General features: G+C 30.4%; 1 protein-coding gene across 6 annotated transcripts in view; it reads left to right on the top strand.

The window, feature by feature from the left end:
- Positions 1–13,898, top strand: part of Antp (homeotic protein antennapedia) — a 338,269-nt gene that overhangs the window by 249,506 nt on the left and 74,865 nt on the right. For 3 of the 6 annotated variants that reach the window (XM_073958723.1, XM_073958721.1, XM_073958720.1), the window contains exon 1: positions 3,510–5,190. The exons of the other annotated variants lie outside the window; for them this stretch is intronic. The gene's annotated coding sequence lies outside the window, so the exon portion shown is untranslated. Of the gene's footprint in view, positions 1–3,509; positions 5,191–13,898 lie in introns of those variants that run through there. 6 annotated transcript variants of the gene reach the window in all.

The raw sequence follows: 13,898 nt of genomic DNA, 5'->3' as shown, positions 1-13,898 counted from the left end.
GGAGGTCACCCCTTATAATTAAGGTATAATTAACAAAACAGAGCAGAAAATTACCCACACAACAATTGAACTGCTTCATAATGAAGTAGCACTTTAACAACTTCTCCTCGAAGCAGTCCCCAAAGAGTAATCAGCGATTTGCATCCATATCACCGCCTTTGTTATATATAACTTAAGACAAATTCGTAAAATAGATAGATTTTTTTAAATTAATAAATAATTAATAATAATAATAAAAACACTTGTTTTATTAACAATAAAAAGGTCGAAAAATCAAAAACAATCATTAATAATAATAAATAATTTAATTAATAAATAATTAATAAAATAATTAATAAAATAAAATAATAAATGTGCATAAAAATTATCGATTTGTTGATGGTTAAAAAATGTCACCAACTTTAAAGTTGCTGAATTTTTTAAGACAGTTTTTATAAAAATAACAATAAATCTACTCTTTTCGATTCTTTTATATGCATGTAGATTTTTAAAAAAATTCTGTACAGTTCTATTTTCAGCGTAATTTTTTGCAAACATCTTCTATTGCGGATTTTATGAAAGTACAGACCCAATTGACAAAAACTCTATTTGGGTTTTGTGTTGTTAGATCAGGTTTAGATTTGATGGCCCTATCTAAGCATGGCTAAATATTGACTTTTTTGATCAAATCGAAGCAATATCTCTGAAATCTTCGAATCTTGTTAAGACCTCTGAAGCAAATTTCTAGAAAAGAGCATGAAGATAATATTTGGAGAAATAATCACCTCGAAAAACAGCATTTGTTGACTCAAAATGCATAAAATATGTAAAAATTCCTTTATTTCGTATATTTCGCACCTCTCCAAAACTCTTGTATTTTGCGTAAACTTTTCTTTGAAAAAAAAAATGCGCTGGAGTGTAATTCACAACCATTTGCAGCACATTTTTCAAAGGAAATTTAATAAATATATGAACAATGCATTGAAATCCCAAATATGAAAATAAACAAGTATTGTGAACATAGTTTTAATTTTTTTAGAAAGTATGGTATGAAATACAGCTTAAACAACCTGAAATAAGTATTTTAGAGTTTCAGAATGTTCTGAAGAATTGCTGAGCACATTGTTTGGGCAATTTGTGAGAAAGGTTTTTTGGTTCAAATCCTAATAGTTTAGCTGCTACTGGCTATAACTCAGTCACAATTTTGATGCGATCTATCAAATATTTTATCGATTTTGATGCGCTTGATGCAGTTTTTCCTAGTTCTTCTGTTTGACATGAAAGTTCTTCTACTTTAGGGCTACAATGTTGCAGAAGACCGCGTAGTAAAATTATTATTAGTTTCTGAGATAAAGCCCCGATCAGTGGAATAAGGGTCGTTTAAGCTTAGATGATGCTATAAAATCCAAACCCGATCTAATAACACGAAACCCAATTAGGGTTTTACATACCTATAAAGCCATAAATGTGCCTCATCCCTGAACCAAATTAGGCTCGAAACACACTCCCCACATAACGCGAATTTTCGCAATAAAGTTGAACAATTTATATTCGTTATGGAGACGTAAGCTTTTCCATGATAAAATGTCAAACAGTACTAAACAAAAAAGGCTATTGAAAAAGTATCTCTTGTTGGATCAAGCGGAGAACTTTATTTTCTAAAACTTCTAACTCTTTCATATTTTTATGCGTAATAGTGAACGTGATTGCCTAATACAGGTTTTGAACAACATCAATTTAGTTCTTACTGGTAGGGATATACTTCTTAGAAAATTCCCAAAAATTCCATTTATACAATACGCATGCCCTATAAGATTCCACTCATTTTCATTAAATTTGAGCACGTTATTAAATGTTACTCTCAAATAGTTTAAAATAATGCACGATTAACATACATATAATAAACAGTCGTCGGCATATAGCATACCTAGAGAATGAGTAGTTTGGTGGAGGGTTATTTTAATATTATTTCTGGAATTTTTGGCACTTCTTTCATTTTAGTTACTAATTGATTCATGTGTTAAAAGTTTCTGTCTGACAAGTCCAAGACAATGCGTAGGCATTACAAACACTTAAGTGTAATGAAGTTTTTTATGGAAATTCTCTGGAAATATTAATATAAAGCTCGGGTAAGCTTATTAAATTGTCGGATTCTTTAGTTGAATCATTTGCAATTATAAATCCAAACAAAATATAAATCAAGAAATTATAAATCAAGAAATATGTAATGATTTTGCCACATAAGAAAGGAAGAATCATATAATCTATAATGTTAATGTAAGCCGCGGTATTCATATAAATGAATAATATTTAAATATCAAAAAAACAAGTTCTAAGGAATTTTAGTGTCGCTAATTAGTAATATTTTGTCGTATTTATCGGTTTTTGTTGATGTTTGTTGATTTAGTTTGGCTTTTAGGTCAGATATATAGAAAAAAGTTTTGCTTTTTCAATTTATTTGTATTTTTAAATTTCTCGAAAGTATATCACCAGAGATTTTCTTTTCTCTTTATCGCTTATCCGCACACATGTCCACTTGCTCACTACTAATTTCCAACTGGCACTAAATACATTTTTGAAGAGAAATGTTATATATAAAAATTATTTTTTTCTTTTTTGTCGGGAAGGTCATATTTAGAGTGATATTTGAATTAATTCTCTTTCGATCATAACAGCTCAACTGGAAAGAGAATTAATTATTTTTTCCCTTGGACCTAAAAATTATACAACTGAGGTTCATAGGTACATAGTTCCCAAGATATTTGTCTTGTTTTTCTTTGCTAATTTGTTGCAGCCAACATTTTGATTGGAGTTTTCTTCAGTCAGTTTTCAAAAATATTATATTACATATTCGTTATCATACGACTTATGAAAACAGCATTCATTCTTATAGAATCATTTCAAATTAATTTGAAGTATTTTTGTTTTTATCCGTTGAGATAGATTTCTTCTTCTGAGCTCTCTTAAAAGACATACGTTTAAATACTCATTATCCCAGATAATAAATTGTTTACTCCTCAGATTTGTTAATATTTTTAATTATCCTTCAACAATTCCATCCTATTTTGCATTCTGATTCCGATATCTGCAGCTCAGTGTATGATGATCAACTAAACGACTGTTGTTTCATAAATTACTGGACAAACAAAGAACAACATTCATCAAACACTCCAAAATGTTGCACAACATGTTGCCTTGACGCCGTCGTCATTCTTCCAACTAGAAATCAACACAAGCAGAAGAAGAGCAGACCAACCCCAGACGTATGGTACATAAACATTTACCGGAGCGTATGAGTTTGAAATGGCGGGGATGGAATGAACACTCAGCACGATATTGTGTATGTTTGAGCGTGTGTATACACTTCCTGAAGAGTAATTCATCATATTAATATGTGTGAGAACATAAAATGTTGCTGCTGCTGCTGGCTGGAGTGTTGAAGAGTCGAGGCAACATGCGAAATAGATTTATTGGAATGTTTCTACAAAATTTAACTCATTGTGCATACATTGGGTTTGAACGTTTGTTTAGTTGTTTTTGAATTTTTGAATGAAATGAACGTGTGAACGACGTGGTGTGGTAGTGGTACGAACGATAAGCGCGCGTTTACAAAAGCACAAAGACGACGAAACGTTAGACAAGACAAATTTGTGAGCGTGTTTCGCTATAATACCAAAACAGACGGAATTATTTTGATAATTTATTAAGAATCAAAAATATTGAATTTAATCAATAAAAAATATTTATTTAATTTCATAAAAGAAGAAGAATGAAAAAATGACGTGGAAAATACGTCGGAAATTTCTGAAAAATTTGTTAAACTAAAAGTGTGTGTGAACAAAATTATTCCAAATTCATTATCAAACAATAATTGAATACAACAAACAAATTCAAGTTCCCCACCAAAATTTTGAATCGGAATCATCGTTGCTTTCGAGTCTTCTTATCACTATTTAACCTTGAACTTATTTTCTTTGGTCTATAAAATAACAACAAAAAATACCCCTCCAAAAATAAATCTGTTTTCGCTGAGAGCACAAAAACTGAAGATTGAAATCCAGCAGCAAAAAAAAGTAAAACACACGCACGACACAAATAGAGTGAATTGAGAAGCAGTGACAAGCAAGCAAAAAAAAAAAATAAAAAATTAAACGAAGAATATAAAATGAAATGAATTTTAAAAATGTCACCAACACTTGATGCTTTTTCGAAACGAAGACCACAATGTTGCCAAAATTTGTGCGCAGCCACAACAACAACAACGTCGTCTCCATCAGCATCAACAGTGGTAGCAGTTGTAGCAGCAGCAGTATCATCATAATAATTAACATTATCACTAGCAACAATCAATTTTAAATAACTTTCCAGTGATAAGACTGTCATCATTCATAGATATAAGGATCGTCAAAGTTGTGATAAATGTTTGCAGTTTTTCCCACACCAAATCTTCTACACAATAAAAATAGAAAATTTTCCAATTTCCTTCGATACTTTTCGTTTATGGGTAGAAAACGCAAGTCGCTGAGACATTATCGAAATTATTTACGTTTGCATTTTATAATTACAAAAACGCTTTACTTCTATTATTACTGCTTATTTGCCACAGCTACGTTTATCTCGTTTCTCATAAATTTCGTTGGCATCCTTCTTCTTGCAAGAAACGTGAATTTGAAAACTATTTTGGCCCAATATTTATTTCCGAAAATAAAATTTCTCACAGTTACCTATCCGCGTTATTTTGTGCATTTTTTGTGTGTCTATAAAAATATAAAGAAAATTTTAATACCGAAAATTAAAATAACAACAATTAGTGTTATATGTGAATATTGTCAAGTGCATAATTTAAAACAATTTTAATTGTATATAAAATTAAAAAAAAAAAACAACTTTCCAAAGCATTTTTGTGTAAATAAAATTTATATAAAAGAGAGAAAATAAAAATAAATTCTATAATAAGTGTAAATTTTTCTAAAGCATAAAACAACAAAAGTATTGTGATATTAAATTTAATAAGTAATACGCGTTTAAGTCTACATCTACTTTTTTGTATATAAAACAAAAATATCTTTTAAATACATACATCTCTATATATACACCCCAACCAACCAACGGAAGCCTAGAGAAGCCTTTAGTTATTTTTCTACCAACACCAAAACATTTTTAACTTAAAGAAAAAAATCTCTACAAACAACAAACCCTTTTTGAACCAAGGTATGTGTCAATTTCAGTTTCTTTGTGTTTTTATAAACAGTTTGAAAATTATTTATATATTTACATAGGATAAAAGTATTGTGAACATAGAAAAGAAAATTGTTAACTTGGAAGACTTTATGGCTGGTTTTTCATGAATTATGTCATAAAAACTCATTTGTTTCCCATAATGATTTCTTCAATTTAAAAACATAATCAAGATGAGTTATAGTAAAAAAGTCGTCCTCTATAGAAGATATTTCAAAACAGTTTTTTTCTGTACTACAGAAAGTGCTCCATTAATATTCGCTTCTCAAAATGATTCCTCTCCAATAAATTAAGATCACTAAGACGATTCGAATTCAAATTCGTTGGAACTACTACTAAACTTCTGTTTTTTAAATATCTGATTCACTTTTGCTTTTAATCAAACAAAACTTTTTTGTAATAACAAGAGTTTTGGTAGTAATTCGAACGAATTTGAATTCGAATCGTCTTAGGGAATCTTGTCATTAGTGATCAGATCACCAATAAGCTGCCATACTTAGACGCTATGATAATGCGACAAGGCAACGATCTTAAGTTAGATCGGTACCAAAAACCAACAGCATCCGGACGATTGATAAACTTCTACTCAAAACACACCAATAAATTAATTAATGAATAAAAATTAAGTAAAAATGTAGCAGAAGAAAAGAAAACTAAAATATATCCCTAAATTTTCGGAGAGATTTTAGAGTTCGAATGTTTATAATAAAGAAAAATATCAGCTAGCATTAATAACCAATAATAATTGCTCTGTTTCAGAACCTGCAAGGGTCTACTAGTTTTGAAATTTTGTCCTCTATAAATTTGTCAAAAATTCAAATGTAGAAGATTTTTGCAGGTTCTGGAACAGAGCAAATGTTAACAATATATTTAGCAAAACAAAATCTAAAACAAAAAAAGAAGACAAGTGTAATGTCGTTTATAAGATAGCTTATATCGGAACCAATGTATGCCAAAGGGTATACGCTGGCACAAAACAAAAAATAAAAATAAATAAAAACTAGACTTTCCGGACATAAGTCGGATAAAAAATCAGACAAACGTCTTGAACAAAATACAACATTAGCTGCTCATTGCACACTGACAGGACACAAGTTCAAGTTTAAAGAGGTCGACATACTTCCTCACGAAAATAATTATACCACTGTGCACATACTTACAGGAATCTAGATCATGATCAGAGACAAAGGAAATTAGACTGTAGAAGAAATTTGGATCATAAAAACTATCGTAACTTCGTATATACTTATGTATCAGAAAATGCTATAATTTTTGCGATTGGCCCCTAATGTCAGTTCTGTTTTGACATTTGTGTAGTAAACACATGTGAAATACACGTTAATAAACAATGTTATGCTACACTGCTCCAGAACGGGGAATATTGGTGACTATTTATTTGACAAATAATAGGTCGGTGACTTTAGCACAACGTGAATTTCGTCGCAGACGTTTAGCCGCTCGCTTCGAAGACACTGGCACAACACGAGATGCTGCCAGGCATGGCAGACCCCGGAGTATCCGTTCTCAGAGAATATTGCTGCTCTAGCCGAGGATGTCACGTAAGCACCTTCGACATAGACCAGACGACGTGCAACGCAAATGGGTATCCGTTGACGGTCTTTACAGCGAATTTTGGTACAATATTTGAAGATGTTTCCGTACAAAGTCCAGACGGTGCATCAGCTGTTAAACGCTGACCGCCAATCGCGTCTAACATGCGATCAATCCATCCTTAATCACAACCAAGAGGAAGATGATTTTTCATGAAAAATAATCATGAGTGATGAGGCGCTCCAGACTTCTTGTTGTGGGGCTTTTTGAAGTCGCGGGTTTATATCAACAAGCCTCAGACTCTTTCAGCTCTTAAAGACAATATCCGCCAAGAATGTTAGGACCTATCGCCGCACAGTGGTTCAGAATAGTTTTTTCCTGGTCAAAATTCTGTAACTTTTGAACGGATAGAGATATATTCATAATTCTTTTTTTGTTAGACAGATAACACAATCAGCTTTCAGACGAATTATAAGCGGTAAAGTTCGTTCCGGTAGTTGCAGAGAAATTCAAGGTCAAAGTTAAACTTTTGAGTTTTTTAACTATTTTTCATCAAAATATGAGTGTTTTTGTGGTTTTTTTATCTTCCTATGTATTAAAGATGGTCAAACACCAACAAATAAACAAAATAATTACCAAAAAAACTAAAAAGAAAAATTCGAAAAAATGTCGAAAAAAAATTTTTTTCAAAAAATTTAAAAAAAAATTTACAAAAAAAAATTTTAATTTTTTCCATGTTGTTCCACAAAAGTGCTAGTCCACTAAATTTGGAATTTCATAAAATTTAGTACCCGAGGAAAAATAAAATAGATCATGTTGTGTAAACCCTACGGTAATTTACTAAAACGATTTTTAAAGGCCACAATCCTTCCTACCTTACAAAAAAACAATGAACACAATAACTGTTATAGTTTCAGAGAAATAGCTTCGTCTTTCTCCAGAAATTTGCAAAAATTACGTATTTCCCAAAAATGGGGAAAATGCTCGGCTTTAGGGGCATGCCACGCCCACACCTTCCAATATTTGGGCCTAATTTTTTGGTTTCCTTAGTTTCAATATGTTTACTATCGAATCCCATATAGAAATTAAATATCTTTGACAAAACAAAATTTTGATTTTTGGCTCGATTCCTGAACCATTGTGCGCCGGAAGTTTTGGCCAAAGTGATGTAAAATGCCATAAAAAGGACTCAAATGACAATAAACTGTGGCGGCGGCCATTTATCTGATATCATATTCTCGACTTGATGTAAAAAAAATTAAAAGACCAAATAAAAATAATCCACAAGAAAAATCAAAGTTTTTCATTTTTTTTTTTTAATTACAGCCAAAAAACTTCGGAAGATTACTTTTGCGCCACCCTGTATATTTATCGAATGATTTACGACGTATAAATGATAGTTTCCAAGTTTGGTCTTCGTCCTTCCCACTATAAAAATAATATGTCCGATAATCGGACTTAACCACCGTGAAACATTGAATAATGGTACAATCCGAATTTCAGAAGAAATATGCATAATAAAAACTATAGTAAATTCGTAAATATGTATGTATATTTATCGAATGATTAGGAAAAAATTGTTTCACATTGACGTTAAATTCGAGCAGACACTTCTCCTATAAAATAACACAGTTTGCGCGTGGATAGGAGGCATTACATTTTGCTTCCACGGCATACGGCTAGGATGCATTCCATTTTGAATCAGTAGCACGACTTTTGATGTAGTGCTTTGGATTGAATTTAAAGGCACATTGTTCGTAATGTGTTTTTAATCCATCTAAAGATGCGATAAAATTGCAAGTCATTGCAAAATATCCCGGAATAAATAAAATGCATTTTTATATATGTAAAACAAGAATATTAAGAATTTTATTATATTAACACAAATTATAAAAGTTCGCCATTCAATTTAATTGCAACTAGGTTTACTTCCACCGCTCTGCATTTTATACAAGAGCAACTGATTTTGCTTCATCATCCAAAGGGTTTTTATATTGCCCTCCCACTCCAGTTCAGACTTCGACACGGAATCCAACTCAACTCCATCAACAACTTTCGTCTCGTGAATTACGGCCAAAATTTTCGCAACTTTAGCTTGTTTTTTATTTTTTTTTTTTATTTTAAAATTTTGAATTTTATGCACTAGTTTTGTCTTTAGAAGGAAGAAGTCGCTGCTTACAGGGATCTATAAACTGGCTTGCTTGATGGGATCTCTATGCAACTGTTTATAAAATATATCGAACGGAGTGCATTTTTCACAACTCCGTGTGGACTACTTCCTGACTCCACGTTGCTCAACTTCCATTTTTTTGCTGGGAAATATAATTTTTGTGTTATATTATTTCGTTTATCAACTTGCAATAAATAGTGTTTTGTGTAATAGATCCCTGAAAATGTTTATCGATGACAATCTAAATAATGGAGCAAATAAAATCAAAAATTAAACTCTGATTTGTAAGGACCTTCGGTCGAAACAATAAAATCAAAATTAAATTCGAAAACAAATATTTTATTTTTTAACTATTACAGTGAAAATCAATTTGTGTGATATACATATTTCATTACCATAATCGCGAATAGTAATATTTGGGCACGTAAACTGATTTGAAAATATTTGTATTTTATTTGCTGCGATCACAGCTCTGTTTTCCCTAATTATGAATGGTGAGACCACAATAAATCATATTTTCCTTTATAACAGCAATTCACTATTTTTTAACCTTTGTAAAATAAATCTTTTTTCCCTTTAATTGTTTTCAAAACAAATCCCGATAAAAAAGAATTTGTCATAATTAATAAATCATATTGTTGATGGTTGCCATTTTCTATGCCATCAATAATAAACAACCCTAATATTCGTTTTGAACGATTTTATTAGAAGATTTTTTTATTTTTAAAGCACATATCGTTGGGTGCCATTTTGGATATTCTATGTTTTTTCAATGACTAAAAACAGTATATGTTATATGCTAAAACAATTCAATTTTCTTAGGTTTTATCACGACATTGTTCTCAATAATAATATTTTTTATCAATTATTTGCTTGTCTAGATCTAGATTTAATTTTTAAAATTACATATCGTTGGGCGCCATTTTCGATATTTTTGACTTTACAGTGATTAAAAAGAAACTTAAATGACATTCAATCCATATTATTATAAAAAAGTTTCCGCACAAACAACTTTTAATTTTTTTATTTGAAAAACTGCTATGAAATGAAAAAACAAAATTTCCAAAAAATTATTTCCTGTTGCACGAATGAATGACCTTTTGCCTATTAATGACTAAAATAACTTTTATTCCCGCACAAACCACTTTTAATTTGTATGATGTATGAAATAAATGTATATATAATATAAAATGATATATATGTATAAAATGATATATACGATGATAAAATAAGTGAGAAACAAACGCTCATGTCATTTGGATTATGCCGTGCCCCTATATCTTGTTTTCAGTTAAATATCTGCTTACAGTAAAAAATTTCAAATTTCTGACACATAAAAAATTTAAAAACTTTTTGTGCGGAAGATTTTTTAATGGAATCACTTTATAATTAAGATTTTATGTAATCTTAGGTAGAAACTCATCAAAATGTTATACAAGGATACGAGGTTGTAAAAAAGTCATAACCCTAATATGTATATACCGAAAAATCAGTTTTTCTTAGTTTTTACACGATATCACTGCCCTCTATAATACAATTTATATTTAAATATCTCCCTTGTCTATATCCCATGTCTTTTTAATTAATTGTTGAAAAATTGCAAATATTTTTCAAAATTTACCCCACATGTTGTTGTATAAAAATTTCATTTATTACAAGAAAAAATAATACAGAATATCTAATTTTGAATTATTCATATAGATTAGTGTGTGAACTTTTAAATTTGTTAATATAACAACCAAACAAACCAATGTATTAAATATTCATTATGAACAATGCGGTGTATAAGCAATTAACATAATCGCTTGATTTTCTCAACAAAAAATATATAAATGTGATTAATTTGCAAAAAACACACATGCATACAAACATTCTTATAACATACATACATGGGAGCTTTTAACGGAACAATCAATAAAATTAATTGATGAGATAGACTAGTTAAAAAATACACACACATACACATTGAAATAATATCCAAGAGTTGTGTGACTTGCTATATTTTAGACTCTGAGACTGATCAACAAAATGCAAAACACACACATACACAAAGTAGAAATAAAATATAAAAACCCACAATTAATTACCATAATTAATTATAAGACATGATATTTAATCACAAATTGTAATTATAATTGCAATTTAATTAAAGCGTTTAATTGTAAACATAAATCTTTTGCGGACAAAATATACATAATAAAGAAAACCAAACTTGTAGCAGCAACAAAGCCCACGATCTTATGCAAAACGACAGAAATAGAGAATCAATGAAATGCGATTTCATTGAGAAGAATTGGAAAACAAATATTTTAATAAGTTGATGGCTTTGGAGAACAAATTAAAATTATTATTTTATGTTTTTTAATTAATATTTTTAACGTTTTTTGTTTTTGGCCATGTCCAAAGTTTTCCAACTGCTAACATTATTTTGGGTTCAAAGTTGGCTACTCAAACAAGTAGTTGTTTCACGCAGCGAACATATGTACAATTTACATTGTGTATACCTTTAATGCCACAAATATGTATATTTGCATAATTTTTCTTATACATAAATAGTTACATATTTATATTGGGCGCCAATTTTAGATGCAACCAACAAATAAATAATTTTCTACTACCTACTGCATATTATGTCATGTTTTTCTCTCTCTCTTAGTGCGAAAATAGTATACACGAGCACATAAGAAATAGAAAATAGTATATAAAATACACCAGAGAATTATTAACAAGTTGCACGATACACAATCGTAATAATTAGCGTAAGGAATGATTTAACAAGTTACCAATACCAACAACACAATCCCCATTTGTGGCAGAGTCATATGTATTCATGTGTTGGGGCTATTTATTTGCCATAAATGTATGCATCCTCTTTGTTGTGAACTTTATTGTTGTTGTATCAGTCAAACTACTTAATACCAGAGAGGCCCCTAATCAAACCATACCGAGTACACAACCAATCCTCCTATATTATGATATCCAACAATAAACATAGGGATTCATCAGAAATTGCCCCATTGTCGACGACGACGTCATCATGGTCATAATTATCATTACAGACATCATCATCATCATCACCGCCATCAGAACACAATACAATAGCCATCATTGCCGGTCATAAATCATTTTTACTCATATTTTTGCACATATTTTTATTTGAATGTTACAGTTGTTGTTTTTATTATTTTTATTGTTGTTGTTTTTTGTTTTGTTTATCTCTCTCTCTCTGTTGTTCTCTTTTAGGATGTCTTTTTGCTCTTCAACTTTCCATTTTTCGAATTATTGTTGATTGTTTTCTTATGGCGGAAAAAGGTCTTCATTTTGTTCGGTGTTTTCTTGTAGGACTTTATTTTGGTGCCCTTGAAGTTATTTGGGCTGTATTTGAAGTTTTTGAAGACATTTTTTATTGAAATACTTAGACTGGGTCAGATTTCATGTACAGATTCATAGTTTTCAGCTTTTAAAAGATCTATCTTTATTCACTTGACAATGTTATGTTAATTAAATCAGAGATGAACAGGAAGAGAGTTTTACTGTATGTTGCATGGCTGAATTAAATCGATATCATAGTAATAAGCGCAGTTGTAAGTCGCTTACATTGAAAGTTAGACAAATTTTAAAGCTGGCAACTATGAATATTTTCCATAATATCCAACAATGCAAACAGATTCACAGCTTTCAGCTTTTAGAATATTATTACTGATTGTTTTCTTATGGCGGCAAAAAGGACTACATTTTGCTTGGTGTTTTCTTGTAGGACTTTATTTTAGAACCTTTCAAGCTAGTTGGGGTGGATTTAAAACGGAAGTTTTTTAAAGAAAATTGTATTGAAGTACATAACCTGGTACAGATTTCAAGCACAAATTCATAGTTTTAAGCTTTTTAAATATCTGTCTTTATTCATTTGACAGTGGTACGTCAAATAAATCGATATCATAATTATAAGCGCAGGTGTACATCGCTCACTTTGAAAGTTACACAAATTATAAAGCTGATGACTATGAATATTTTCCATAATATCCAACAATGCAAACAGATTCACCGTTTTCAGCTTTTAGAATATTATTATTGGTTGTTTCCTTATGGTGGCAAAAAGTTCTTCATTTTGTTTGGTGTTTTCTTGTAGGACTTTATTTTAGGGGGTTTGAAGTTAGTTGGGGTGTATTTAAAACGGAAGTTTTTAAATAATTTTTTTTTTTTTTTGAAGTACATGGCCTGGTTCAAATTTGAAGCACAAATTCATAGTTTTCAGCTTTTAAAATATCTGTCTTTATTCATTTGACAGTGGTACGTCAAATAAATCGATATCATAGTAATAAGTGCAGGTGTATAGCGCTCACTATGAAAGTTCAAATGCAGATTTAAGCAAATTTAAAAGCTGATGACTATGCATCATTTTCCTTAAGACCCGCCAATGGCAGACAGATTCACAGTTTTTAGCTTTTAGAATAATGATTTGTAAGCTGCATATTAAATAAAATATTGAAAAAAAAAACTGCTTGGAAATCTGAGATTGTTAATAGTTTTTTTTATAATAAGCATTATTTGTAGCAATGTGTGTCATATATTCACAGTGTTCAGCTTAAGCAAAAACATCCAACTACAGAAGTTAGACGCAATGGCAATAGAGGAGGCAGGAACTTAAGTCATATTGGTACCAAATCTCAACAGCATTCTGGCGATTGACAAAACTTCTACTCAAAGCACCCCAGAAGAGTAAAAGTAAATAAGCAATAAATTCCATTAACAGAATTTTCAATATAGGCGACCAGCAATTCCACTAAAATACTGAATTAAAAATGAGACAGATATTAGCGAATAATGATTTCCCAAAGGATTACAATCTGGAAATAATATACGAAAACGTAAAGTTGTATATTTCTGAATTTTGGGGGAGATTTTGTAGTTCGAACATTTATAATAAAGAAAAATATCAATAAATTTTAAGAGCTAATAATAA

Source organism: Musca autumnalis, unplaced genomic scaffold (assembly GCF_047663935.1).
Source record: "Musca autumnalis isolate F117 unplaced genomic scaffold, ASM4766393v1 scaffold_1, whole genome shotgun sequence".
In the NCBI taxonomy this organism is placed as follows: Eukaryota; Metazoa; Arthropoda; class Insecta; order Diptera; family Muscidae; genus Musca; species Musca autumnalis.
This window is presented reverse-complemented; position numbering and strand designations above follow the sequence as displayed.